Source organism: Melanerpes formicivorus, unplaced genomic scaffold (genome assembly GCF_026170545.1).
Source record: "Melanerpes formicivorus ecotype bairdi unplaced genomic scaffold, bMelFor1.0.p_v2 SCAF_131, whole genome shotgun sequence".
NCBI lineage: Eukaryota > Metazoa > Chordata > Aves > Piciformes > Picidae > Melanerpes > Melanerpes formicivorus.
The window spans coordinates 470,986-484,510 of record NW_027142483.1 but is presented as its reverse complement, the minus strand read 5'-3'; positions in this window follow the sequence as shown (position 1 = coordinate 484,510).

Genomic DNA, 13,525 nt, shown 5'->3' with positions numbered 1-13,525 from the left:
GGGACCTCAAGGATCAGCCAGTTCCAACCCCCTGCCATGGGCAGGGACCCCTCACACTAGATCAGATTGCCCAGAGCCACATCCAGCCTGGCCTCATCCAGGGATAAGGCTTCCACTACCTCCCTGGGCAACCCATCCCAGTGTCTCACCACCCTCATGGGAAAGAACTACTTCCTAACATCCAATCTGAAACTACTCACTTCTAGTTTTGCTCCATTCCCCCCAGTCCTATCACTCCCTGACACCCTAAAAAGTCCCTCCCCAGCTTTCTTGTAGGCCCCCTTCAGATACTGGAAGATGCAGATGGCTATACTACTTCCAGATTTCCCTGGAAGCACATTTGATTGATCAAAAGTCGGCATCAATAAACTCACTGGAAATTGAAAAATGCAAAATAGTCACTGAAAAAAAGGGGGGGAAAAAAGCCATGATAAGCTCCCTATATTTATTAATTTAAGAGGCAGGAGCAATATCTGACTGTCTAAAGCCAGCTGTGATGGTGGCCACTCTTTCATAAAAGCAAGTAAGAAAGTGCAAGAAAGCAAGACTTGCAGCATGGAGGAACCACACAAAAGAGGCATGAGTCAGTTACAGCATATCAAAGATAGCTAAAATAAAGGCTGGTGTAGCAGATTAATGAGCTTGAAACTTTAAAAGGCTGTGTTAAAATCTCAGAGGATGCTAACAGAGAGAAGACTATCAGAGATGAGATAAGGAGAGATGAAGAAGAGACTATAAATATCACCCACAATGTGATGCAATCAGTATGGTAGGATAACGACCCAGAGTGAATATGCATCAAAGATAAGTTGGCTTCAGCCTTTGAAAAATAAAAAAGAAAGAAAAAGAAAGAAAAAGAAAGAAAGAAAGAAAGAAAGAAAGAAAGAAAGAAAGAAAGAAAGAAAGAAAGAAAGAAAGAAAGAAAGAAAGAAAGAAAGAGAGAAAGAAAGAGAGAAAGAAAGAAAGAGAGAGAGAAAGATAGAAAGAGAGAGAGAGAGAAAGAGAGAGAGAGAGAAAGAAAGAAAGAAAGAAAGAAAGAAAGAAAGAAAGAAAGAAAGAAAGAAAGAAAGAAAGAAAGAAAGAAAGAAAGAAAGAAAGAAAGAAAGAAAGAAAGAAAGAAAGAAAGAAAGAAAGAAAGAAAGAAAGAAAGAAAGAAAGAAAGAAAGAAAGAAAGAAAGAAAGAAAGAAAGAAAGAAAAGAAAGAAAGAAAGAAAGAACCAAAAGACTTTTAAAACAAAAACAAAACATTTGTACATCATGGAGGAAGAGATAGAAGGCTTAATAATTTAAAGGAGGTTTTGAAAGACAACTGTGCAGGTAAATGAAAGTAGCAGATTGAGAGTAAGTTTTTGTTTCTTAGGTTATGCTTGTGGAGTGATATAGCAAGTTAAAAGGGGTGGGGAGAAACAAACAAGAAATGAAAGCACAGTCAGTCTTCAGAGAGCAGACTTACCTGTGCACGACTTAGAAAATGAATGGCCTGGGAAACAGTCAAAATGTTTCCAGTGAAACAGAAATGGAAACCACAGTGTTTGCAAGTAGATGAAGGACTGAGATGTATCTGCTACAAAATGGATACAAAGTCTGAGTGCAAGGGTAAATAAATTGTAGAGACAACAACAGCAGCAAACACACTAAACGTGGAGGCAGTCACAACACAAGGGCACCAAGCTGTGGGCTATCAGGCCTTGTAAAGAAAGCAAGTATCTTGCAGAGCCCATATGATATTCTGTGGATACTCTGCAGAGGTCAAAAATCAGAATCTGGAGAATAAAGCTCTGATTGTGAGGCAGAGACAAACTGCTGTCTCGCTTCATTCTCTTGGTAAACGTTCACGTAAGCCTATAAAAGTTTGTTGCCTTTTTTCCCTTGGTGACACAAACAAAGGAAGAATAAATTTCAAAACAAACAGTGGAACTGATTACAATGTAGTTTCTGGAAGCACATACAAATATATGGTGACACACAAATAAATGGTGACTTGCCTGGCTCAGTATCAAAACAAGTCTCAATTTATACAGTAAGCATAAAATGAACCCATGTGGTGAAGCCATACAAGCACTCCTGTATAAATATAAATCCAATCAAAACACCTCGAAAATAATGAGAGAGGAAGTTTCTTCTGAGCTTGTTTTGAAGGCCAGTCTGCAAATATGGAAGATCAAAGGGTAAACTAGACCTAGGAAAGCTCTTCAGGCTCACAGAGAAGGCCTCCTTCAAAGGACAGCCCAGAGCAACTAGTGTAAGTTGCTACCCTGAAATACTAAGCAGAGGAGACAACTTACTCTTCCACTGTATAAAGATAGCCTTGATGGCTATCACTTAAGTCAGACTATCTTACTAGTTCAGCTTTTTATCATATATCATCCAAAAAATATTTGAATCAAGAGATCAGGAGCAAGTAGCTTTTTCTAAGAACAATTAAAGTAAAATTATCTTCTTGGAAATGGTAAAAACTTGGCTGGATAAGGACCTCATTTAAGGACTGGATAAGGACCTAATTTAAAGCCACAGTGCCCTCACATAACTTTGAAGTTGGTCCTGCTTCAAGCAGAAGATTAGTTCAGATGGCCCCCAGAGGTCACTTATGACCTAAACTACTCTGTAATCAAATTATTTTCTCTGGAATGGGAAGTTGTGAAGAACAGATTTTAAACTGATCGACCACAGGAGAAGGAGATCAGAAAGTAATGCAATTGAGAAAGAATCCCAACAACAAAACCCAAAATATTTGTTTCTGCAAGGAATATTTCACTTAAGTTTTCCAGCTACACCAATGCATCACATTTCAGTCCAAAAAAAACCATTAAAGCCTCCACTCAGAAAACCACTGTAGAAGGCAGTTATGACATCCAGGTTTTATTCATTAACTTTTCTTCTCAGGAAGGTGCCTTAGCCATCAGGCTGTAGAATATTTTGCTCCTCTGCTGTTTTTCCATTTTCTTTAATTGTATTCTGGACCCAAGACAGAAACCCAGCTGCTGAATCTCCTCCAGGCCTAGAAAGGTATTACCATCAGGTTTGTTGTCCTTTACATGGGCTTTAAAGAATTTTATGATGTGGAACAATGCTACCACGGAAGCAGGGTGATTTCAAGATGATTTTAGCAGAGTATCTAAGTCCTAAGACCTATATTGTAATAGTTCAATAGGAGAGATAGGAGCTGAACAGCTCTGTGCCTTATTCCCTTGATTTGAAAGAGTGTTGGAGAACAGAGCTGTAATTCATGGCTCATCCAGTAAATAGAAGCACTCACTAAAGCATTTTAACTCTGAACTGAATCTAGTCATTAGGAATGCCATTGTTTGTCCTGACTTCAGAACAGAAAAGAAGCACAGTAAGAAAAGCACTCAGGGAATCAGTGTGAAGTGAGGTTATTCACGTGTTTGTAACAAACTGTTGACTTGGTCACTCCCTTCACAAATAGCCATGATAATTCCCTATCAAGGATGGACTTCTACATCTTTGTGATCAGGATGTACATGAGGGTGGCTAGTCAACTGAAACAGGCTTCCCAGGGACATGATCATGGCACCAAGCCTGTCAGAGTTCAAGGAGCAACTGGACAATGCTTTTGGTCATATGGTTTAGTTTTAGGTAGTCCTGAAAGGAAGAGAGACTTGGACTTGATGATCGTTATGGGTCCCTTCCAACTTGAGATGTCTATGGTTTGTACATGTGAAAATGCATGCAGATGCTATTCTGAAGAAATTGATGGCTTTATTTGGACATGATCAGTACCTCCTTATTATCAGGTGAAGGAGAACCATGAGTTCACCAGTTTGTCACACTCCCTCTTGGGTTCTCCATCAGCTAGCACAATCGATTGCCCTTTTCCAAGCAGTCTTATTTTCCCTTCATTCACTTGGAACCTAATTCAATTATAGAAAACAGTAAAGCATTCAGACAGCTTAACATGCATACATTTGCTCAGTGTTGCTTCTCTCAGAGGAATGATTTCTGCCATTTTCCTCAGATGGATTCCTTTTAATACCACAGGAATGCTGAGTTTTTAAACTCTAACTTTATGTTGGTGCCTTTGATGCGATGTATACATAAAATTTTTCATTCTCAGCATGACCCACAAGGATACTTTCAAGGATGCTGAGCCTCAGAAATGATTGTTGCTGTTCTTGTGAAATTAACCACATGCAAAGTAAAAAGCTGTGCTTCTTACGGACAATTTATCACTTCAAAATAGTAACACACTGGGCCAAACCAATGCTGAAGTTAATTTAATTAGATTGAATGGAGTTACTCCAGGACTGACTTCAGCTGTGTAAAACAAAGGGAAAAAAAAGAAAAGAAAGTTTAGAGAAGTTGCATTCTCCACCATGAAAAGATAAGCAAAACCAGAATTCAAACCAGAATGCACCAGCTTGCTTAGGTTAAGATACGTGCATCATGATCTGGCCAGCCTGATCTAGTGTGAGGTGTCCCTGCCCATGGCAGGGGGGTTGCAACTAGATGATCCTTGTGGTCCCTTCCAACCCTGACTGATAGTGACTGAATAGAATAGAATAGAATAGAATAGAATAGAATAGACCAGACCAGACCAGACCAGACCAGACCAGACCAGGTTGGAAGAGACCTTCAAGGTCATCGTGTCCAACCTATCATCCAACACCACCCAACCAACTAAACCATGCAACCAAGCACCCTATCAAATCTCCTTCTGAACACCTCCAGGGATGGTGACTCCACCACCTCCTTGGGCAGCCCATTCCAATGGGCAATCACTCTCTCTGTGTAAAACTTCCTCCTAACCTCCAGCCTAAACCTCCCCTGATGCAGCTTGAGACTTTGTCATCTTGTTCTGGTGTTGGTTGCCTGGGAGAAGAGACCAACCTCTGCCTGTCTACAACCTCCCTTAAAGTAGTTGTAGAGAGCAATAAGGTCACCCCTGAGCCTCCTCTTCTCCAGGCTAAGCAACCCCAGCTCCCTCAGTCTCTCCTCATAGGGCTTGTGTTCCAAGCCCCTCACCAACTTTGTTGCCCTTCTCTGGACATGCTCCAGCAAGTCAACATCCTTCCTAAACTGAGGGGCCCAGAACTGGACACAGTACTTGAGGTGTGGCCTAACCAGTGCATGTTTCTATGAATCTATGATCACACCTTCCTGTACACAGCTGTAGCCCAGAAGTAAATGCCCACAAAGATCAACTAGAAAATTAATGCTATTGAAGCTTCCTCAACATAATTTAACTTCCCAAACATGGGTGATGCAGAGTTTTTAAATGGTGCTGTTGATAAGGGAATTAGATTGGTAACAATCAGACTGTAAAATAATAATCAAACCTTGATTCAAGAGATAATTTGGTAGATATAGTCTGTGCCTGGCTGGTATTGATGTTTGAATGAAAAATCCATTGCAGAATAACCCTGGTGTGAGGGATACAACTTGATTGTCCAAAAATAGTTGATTCTTGATTCAGTTTAGTGGAAGGATCAATCTCATATGAATGAAGGAGGATAACCAAATGCTTAGCATTTTTCAGAAGCTACATGAGTCAAAGGAAAAGCAGTGCAGGTAGGGGAAGAACTGGCAGCCATGCAGGCAAAGGCAACAGGGGTAGAAATGGCAAGAGCAGAAACAGCAGCAGCATCTCCAAGGTGACACAAAGTCTGTGCATCACTATCAGAGGCTTTGTTGATGGCTTCTGCCTCCGACATGCCTTCTTCCCTCATCTGCTGCAAAGCTGTCCCTGTGCTGGAGCAGTCCCTGTTGCAGCCCGGGTGAGGGGAAAGGCAAAAACCAAAAGAAAGGAAAAAAGGGCTCTTTTGTGACTTTCTCTTTTTCAGCTTTGTGGGAGAGTGAGGCTGAGCTTTGTCACAGACTAGTGGCCTGTGACAGTGGTCCGGGGAAAGCAGTGCTGTCCAGGCAACAAAGCACAAAGAGAGAGAGTCACTGCAATCAAACATGGGCAGAGATGAATCTCTGCCTTCACTGTATTGTAAAAATAACAGGCAAACATGCTTCTTAATCAGGATGGCCATCTGTCTGTGATGGGTGACAGCCCTATTTTAATGTTTCCTGTAAAAGAGGTCTCACAGGATTTTGAAGTCAATTTGACCCCTCACCTGGATTCTGCCTTACCTCTGACACTGCAAAGCCTTCCAGCATACTCTGTTTAAATTGTCTCTACCCATGACCCACTGAAGAATTTCCTTAGGTGGAAACCCTGCCACTGTTTACACTTCATAATTTAGGGCAGGAAGTGAAAAATGCCACTAAGACCAATGAAACTAGAAGGGGGTTTATGTGGGAAGAAAATAATGAGTCAGACTGATATTTTGGAAGAGTTACTCATCTGTCTAAGAACTGTTAGATCAGCCCCTTAAGAAAGCAAGTTTAATGCTGCTGTGTTTTGATTTAAAGTATATTGGCGACAGTGGGTAAACCTGACATCCTTTTTAGGAGTAAATGTGAGAACCTATTGAAATTCCTCTGACAAATATAAAAGACAGCTGAAAAAAACCCACAAGCATTCCCCAAGAAACTGGAAAGGACCACTGCTGGAAAAGAAGAAAACATTAGAGCAGATCTTTTGCTGCAGCGACTTTTATGCGTGTTCAACTGTCTATGAAATCAAGGGGAACAGGAGTATAAAAGCCAACTCAGAAGACAGAGAGAGACTGGGATGTGGGAATGTCCTGAAGGCACCACCTGAATGTGGTGCCTTCAGGACTGTGACAGTCTGTGCCAAAAAGCACTGTGCAGTGATGTCCTGCAGTTGGAGAAGCAGGAACTTGTGCTTTCGTTGTGTATACAACTGCAGTAGTGGGGTCGAGTTCCACCACCACTTCTACTTTTTAAGAGAAGTAACCTGAAGAGGTGTAACATTTGTTTAACGTGGAAAGTCAGAACAGAGCAATTCTGCTGTGATCAAAAATGCCCTGAGATGTTTTCATTATCCCTAGCACTCAGTGTTTCAATTGCATTTACATAACAGTGGTTATATTACATCTGATCCAAACTGTGATAACATGCAGCTGGTATTGCATCACCTCCAGATGTTACGTTATGCATGTGCCATTGTACCAGAGCGATTGTTCCTAGGAGAGGCTTGAGTGTGCTCGTATTAAACCCACAAATGAATTTCAGGTGAAAAAGCAGGTGACTTCAGGTTTGGTTCCAAAGTCTAAAAGCATGCTGAGGCTCCTTAGTGAAAACATCAACAGCTGTGAGCCGTGCATTTTATGAAAACTAAAGCAAACAAGAATGTCATTTGGCCTCGAGGTCCTGAGCTTGCTTTTATCTACAGCATAAAGTACAAGTGTGGGGAAAAAAGGGGAAAGAACTCATACAGTCACATTTGAATAAAATGTGGTCACAGAATCACACAGAATCACAGAATCACCAAATCACCAAGGTTGGAAGAGACCTCAAAGATCATCAAGTCCAACCTGTCAGCACAGACCCCATGACTAAACCATGGCACCAAGTGTCATGTCCAGTCCCCTCCTGAACACCTCCAGGGATGGTGACTCCATCACCTCCCTGGGCAGCACATTCCAATGGTGAACAACTCTCTCAGTGAAGAACTTTCTCCTCACCTCCAGCCTAAACTGCCCTGGTGCAGCTTGAGACTGTGTCCTCTTGTTCTGGTGCTGGTTGCTTGAGAGAAGAGACCAACTCCCTCCTGGCTACAACCACCCTTCAGGTAGTTGTAGACAGCAGTAAGGTCTCCCCTGAGCCTCCTCTTCTCCAGGCTAAACAATCCCTGAAAATATTAACAGACCAAGTGATCTATTCTTCATCAAAATCTCTCTCTGTCTCCAGAGGTAATTATTTTCTTCCAAGTACCCAGTAATAACATGGAACAACCTCCTTGGGCATCTCTGCAGATCATAGGACTGTAGTGCTCTAGAAATGGGTTTTAACTATCTTAACATTTTTCATATAACTTTTATCAGTCCTCCATTTGCAAATCCTGTGGTCACTAGCATATTAACAAACACCACACCTCTGGTGAAAAGCCTTACTTTCATTTTATGCATCAATTTTAGAACAGTCAAACGACTTTACTTGTGTCAGACATCCTCAACCCTATGCCAAGTGATTATTTTAGGCAGTATCATGATAACCAGGCCATAATCCATTCCGGTCACACCAGTGGATCCCAGTAAAGAATCCCAGCACAGCTGATGCTAGTACTCTTGTGACTCTGCTCATATGGTGAGACATGTCTAGTGAATCTAGTCCTCATTCTGAAGAGAGCAATAAGCTTTCCTCTCAGCCTCCACTTCTCCAGACTGTGGAGTATGACCAAGGCCACATTAAGCAGACAGCCTAACAGCAGGAGACATGTCCATAACTTTTTTATTAGTCCCTCTGGCATTACTTCAAAGCAGTAAGAAAAAGCTCTCTTAACCTCAAGAAATTCTCAGTTGGTTTAGTATTGCTGTTATGAAGACTACATCATATTAAGTGATATTGTGGAGTGGAGTGACAGGGTGCCACTGAGCTCACTTATTATCAACAGAGTCTGCATTTAAGAACCCTCCCATCAGAGCTAATGGGACTGTGGGAGCAGAAAGGCAACACGAAGCTCTTCAACATACTCAAGGAGGTCTTATGCAGTCCATGCAATGACCTCCAGAGAGTTGTAATCAAAGGCACAAGCAGGAATTAATCACTTTCAGCAAGAAAACCCTTAGAAATACTAATCTCTTGCAATGCCAAAATATTCCCTGAAACATTTCAGGAATGATAAGCAACAAGTGAATAAATATTGTGTCAAGTGTTAGTCATTTAATAGTCTGCAGCAATGTGTCTCTAACAGTATTGTTGTCACTCTACTTCTTTAGAAGTACCATTCAAGTCTATCTGTCACAGTCATATCTATTAATCACCCAGGAAGACTTGCTCTAAGCTGAAGCTTGACCTACTAGTGCAACCAACACTATTCCTCCTCACCTCATGTCTGTAATAAAAATTGTCAGCTGACATCGTCTTAATGTGAAGAAAAGGTTGTTACAGAACAAGGTGTCTGGGGAGTTATTCCTCCTGCAGCACAGCACAAAGCTGATTTACAACCATTTACACTTACAGTGGTCTGAGAAGTCTTGCAAAACAAGAATCCTCTGGACTACTGAGTTGCTGGAATGTGTCCAGAGAAGGGCAACAAAGCTGGTAAGAGGTTTGGAGCACAAGCCCTGTGAGGAGAGGCTGAGGGAGCTGGGGTTGCTTAGCCTGGAGAAGAGGAGGCACAGGGGAGACCTTATTGCTGTCTACAACTACCTGAAGGGAGGTTGTAGCCAAGTGGGGGTTGGTCTCTTCTCCCAGGCAACCAGCACCAGAACAAGAGGACACAGTCTCAAGCTGCACCAGGGGAGGTTTGGGCTGGAGGTGAGGAGAAAGTTCTTCACAGAGAGAGTTATTAGCCACTGGAATGTGCTGTCCAGGGAGGTGGTGTAGTCACCGTCCCTGGAGGTGTTCAAGAGGGGAGGTTTAGTAGTCATGAGGTGTTGGGTGACAGGTTGGACTTGATGATCTTTGAGGTCTTTTCCAACCCTATTGATTCTATGATTCTAAGTCCATGAGGATCCAGTTGCACAGGGCTTGCTCACAGATCACAGAGTCTCTCAGTGCAGCTGTAATTCACATTTCACACCTCAAAGCACAGAACACGACTCATATGCAAAATCAAGTGTGGAAATGTAACAACCTGTTGCTGAAAGTGGCTCTGCAAGAGCACTTTCACATTTTGCCATGTATGCATGCAGCTAGTTTTTCTTCTCTGTTCTTAAGGATTTGTCATGCCACACATACACCACACTGTTAAAATAACTGTTTATAAAACCTCTGACTATTCTGTGGCTTTCTTACACCATTAGATTGATTATGTTAGCTGATTAGTGAGGAGGAGGTTCTTCACCATGAGAGTGGTGAAGCCCTGGAATGGGTTGTCCAGGGAGGTGGTTGAGGCCCCATCCCTGGAGGTGTTTAAGACCAGGCTGGATGAGGCTCTGGCCAGCCTGATCTAGTGTGGGGTGTTCCCTGCCCATGGCAGGGGGGTTGGAACTAGATGATCCTTGTGGTCCCTTCCAACCCTGACTGATACTATGATACTATGATTATTTTTTTCAGATCTGTGTGTTTCTGTTGTTCTTAATTGAAATAAACCTGCATTTTGGGAAGACACTTAACCTTAAAATTAACAGCATCTGACAGAAATGAGGAAAGGTTAAATAAGTAAAATAGATGCATCCTTAGACAAATAACCTGATTGTGACAAACACATCCATTTATTGAATTTGCATGGGTGGAAACCATCTGACAGCACTATAATCAATGAGAATGTCACTGACACCAGCAAATCACAAGTCCACTTCTTACCCTTGTGTTGGTTTCTGCTGTGGCATTCACCAAAAGCAGAAAAGAGAAAAATAAACAAAGGAATAATATATCTGATATTTTATTTTCTTAGTAAGCATTGCTTGTCATTCAGGGTCCAACTTGATGGGGCAACCTCATCTAGTTAAAGATGTCCCTGCTCACTGCAGAGGGGCTAGACAAGATGACCTTCAAGGGTCCCTTCCAACCTGATGCATGCTAATGATTCTATGTGCACACCATTTTCTTCTAACTTTAGGTCAACTTATATGACCACAGAATGACAAATTAGACTGATAGAGCCACAAAGTACTAATCAACAGAAAATTACACTGATGAAGTAGCATGGTATATTCTTCAGCCACACCTGAATTTGATTACTTTGAGCTCATATATTTAAGATTCACGCTGTGTGGAAGCTGTGATCCACTACAGTTAATTAAAGGAGCAGAGTAAGAAAATTCCAAAGAAAATCTAAAACTACAATGTGGAAACCTATTTGCTTATACAACACCTACACCAGCCTTCCTGTTACCTATTTGGCCCTAAAGGTGTGGAAGCCATTTGGATACCGCTGGATCCCTTGGAGACAAGACTGAACCTCAGAAAGCCTACACAGCCTGCATAGTCTCCCTGCTGCTTATAGAAGGATCTGGGTAGTTTTGAGCATTATAATGTGGCTCAAGTTAAATAAAAAGCAGTGGGAATCCTCCTTGTCCTTTTGTCCTTGAGACAAAACAAGAGCTGGTTCTTAATGTTAGACTCAAGCAAAATTCCAGTGCTTTCAATAGGAGTTTTGTCTGACTAGCATGCATGGCATTGTCCCAAGAAGGACAGGGAGCACAAAGGTGAAGGCTATGAAGTGATATCACCCTCCTGCAGAATAGTGCATGCTGTAGAAGACAAAGGAGCATGTATTGGGATCTTAGGGTAACCAAGTTGTTCCATCAACAGAAGTTTTTATGTTCTGGAGAAGCTGACCCCAACCACTGTGTACACAAAAATCAGTAATAGGTTTCAGGGCACAAGTGAAATGGCTCAGTCAGGTTAAGCCATTTAGCACTGCTGATGTAATAGGGCATTCTCTTCTGTCAGCTGAGAAGGTTTTGCTATGTTCTCAGAGCATTCTTTTACTGTGCTTTTGCCTCTCAGTCTGAAGTATGGACACTCTGGCAGCTTCTTTACATGCATATCTCTCTGCCTCTCCACCTTCCCTTTGCCTCAGGACATTGCTGTTTAGATTGAAGATGAACAGAGATAAATGGAATACATGTCTTTTCTACAGCCTTTGATTGCATTTCCTTCTTCTTTCTTTTTTTTCCTCTTTTTGGTAATTACTATAAAAAAGCTCTCAAAGCTCTGTTTTTCATTGCTCATTGTTCACTTGATAAGACGGAGCACTGCGTGCTCTGAGCTCTTGACTTTTACATCATCTGAGATTGAGAATACAATGCTGAATGCATTAAATATTCACAAAGAGAGTCAAATAGGGTCATGCAAAGTGCCATACATTAATCATACATGTGTGGTATTCCCCTGTTGAATGATACAGTTCAGCTCTGCAGTTTCTGACAAATGAGGTCAAGATGCTGTTTGCCATTAGAAACTAATTAGAGGAAATTCTTCACGCTTTTCTAATGAAGAAAGGAGAATTTCTGGAAATGATAATGCACAGCAAAGTCAGGCTATGGAGAATGAAAACATTTACCTGTTTTTTTTTCTTCTTATCTCAAAAAAAGTGTGATTAGTGACAATGCTCACTTGGCTCACATCTTCGTCATGTCACCAGTCGGTAAGGTTACGCCATGGGTAAGAATCGTTGCCTTTTAGCAATGACAGATACGAGGGAAACAATGAGCAAGTGATTACTGTTGTCAAATTCCACCAGTATTTGAGCTGTTTTCCTTTAGTATTAAGTAATAGTGGGATCAAATGATAGAAAGACCTTTCAACACTTAGCTGTACCAGGCATTGACGAAAATCAGGTGGGTTTGATGTCAGCCTGAGTAGGAAAAAAAAAAGCTTGACATGCTTCAGCAGAGTTTAAACATTTATGTGACCAGAGAAGGTTATATAAAGAGATGACTCCGCATCATTAAAGTCCAAAGTAAAAAAACAAAGCAAATCAAAACACAAGCTTCAAGACAAAATCTAGTTTTATGCTGACCCATGTCCGTGTGTAGTTAGGCAGCAGCAGCAGCATCTGACACACCCTTTATGAAGCCCATGCCAGGCCTAGAAGCCAGAGATTGCCTCTTCCCATCAGCCAGGAAAGGGTGGCAGGTTGCAAATGCATGGGGCTAAAGAGCTATGCCCCACACTTGTCCCTACATTTCAGCCCAGTGATGCAGGCAGCCTTTCTGGCAAGTGTTTCAGTCCACTCCCACCTACAGTCGAGTTCCACAAAACTCTCAACACAGAGACACTTCCTTTCACACAGGTTTGGTTTTTGTCAGTAATTCCATTTTATGCATAGTCAAAATGCTTCCCAGTGCAGCTCCTCAGTAAGTCAAGAGAAGCTAACTTAGTCATCTTATCCTAACAACAATCTTCATCCAAAAATGGAAACAGGGGAGTGCCTGAAGTATTACTTTTGGGTCTTTTTATTTCATTGTGACTATTAGCACTTTCTTGGGCAGTCTGTTTTAGAAACCAGCCACAGGTTTAGCTAATCCAGTTATGTGTGGTGCTTGCAAAGCATTTTCCTGTTTCTTACAAAAGGCCCCATAAAAAGCCTTCACCTTTTTAATTAGTAAAACAAATAAATAAATAAGGAAATAAATTACATCAAGGAAAGCAGAGAGAATAATCTTTTCATTCCCATTGCAGAAAATATCTGAATTTTGCAACAGGTGGCTTGGTCAAAACTAGGTGCTTGGTTGAAACAAGGTGGTTAATACAAGAAGGCTGCAGAGGGACTGTTTCCAGTGGCCTGCAGTGATAGGATGAGGGGCAATGGTTTGAAATGAGAGGAGATTTAAATTTGATGTTAGGAACGAGTTCTTTACCAGGAGGGTGGTGGAACACTGGAACAGTTTTCCCAGGGAGGTAATTGAGCCACCATCCCTGGAGATCTTCAAGGTGAGGCTCAGCAATGCTCTGAGCAACCTGATCTAGTGAATGGTTTAGTAGTCATGAGGTGTTGGGTGATAGGTTGGACATGATGATCTTTGAGGTCTTTTCCAAC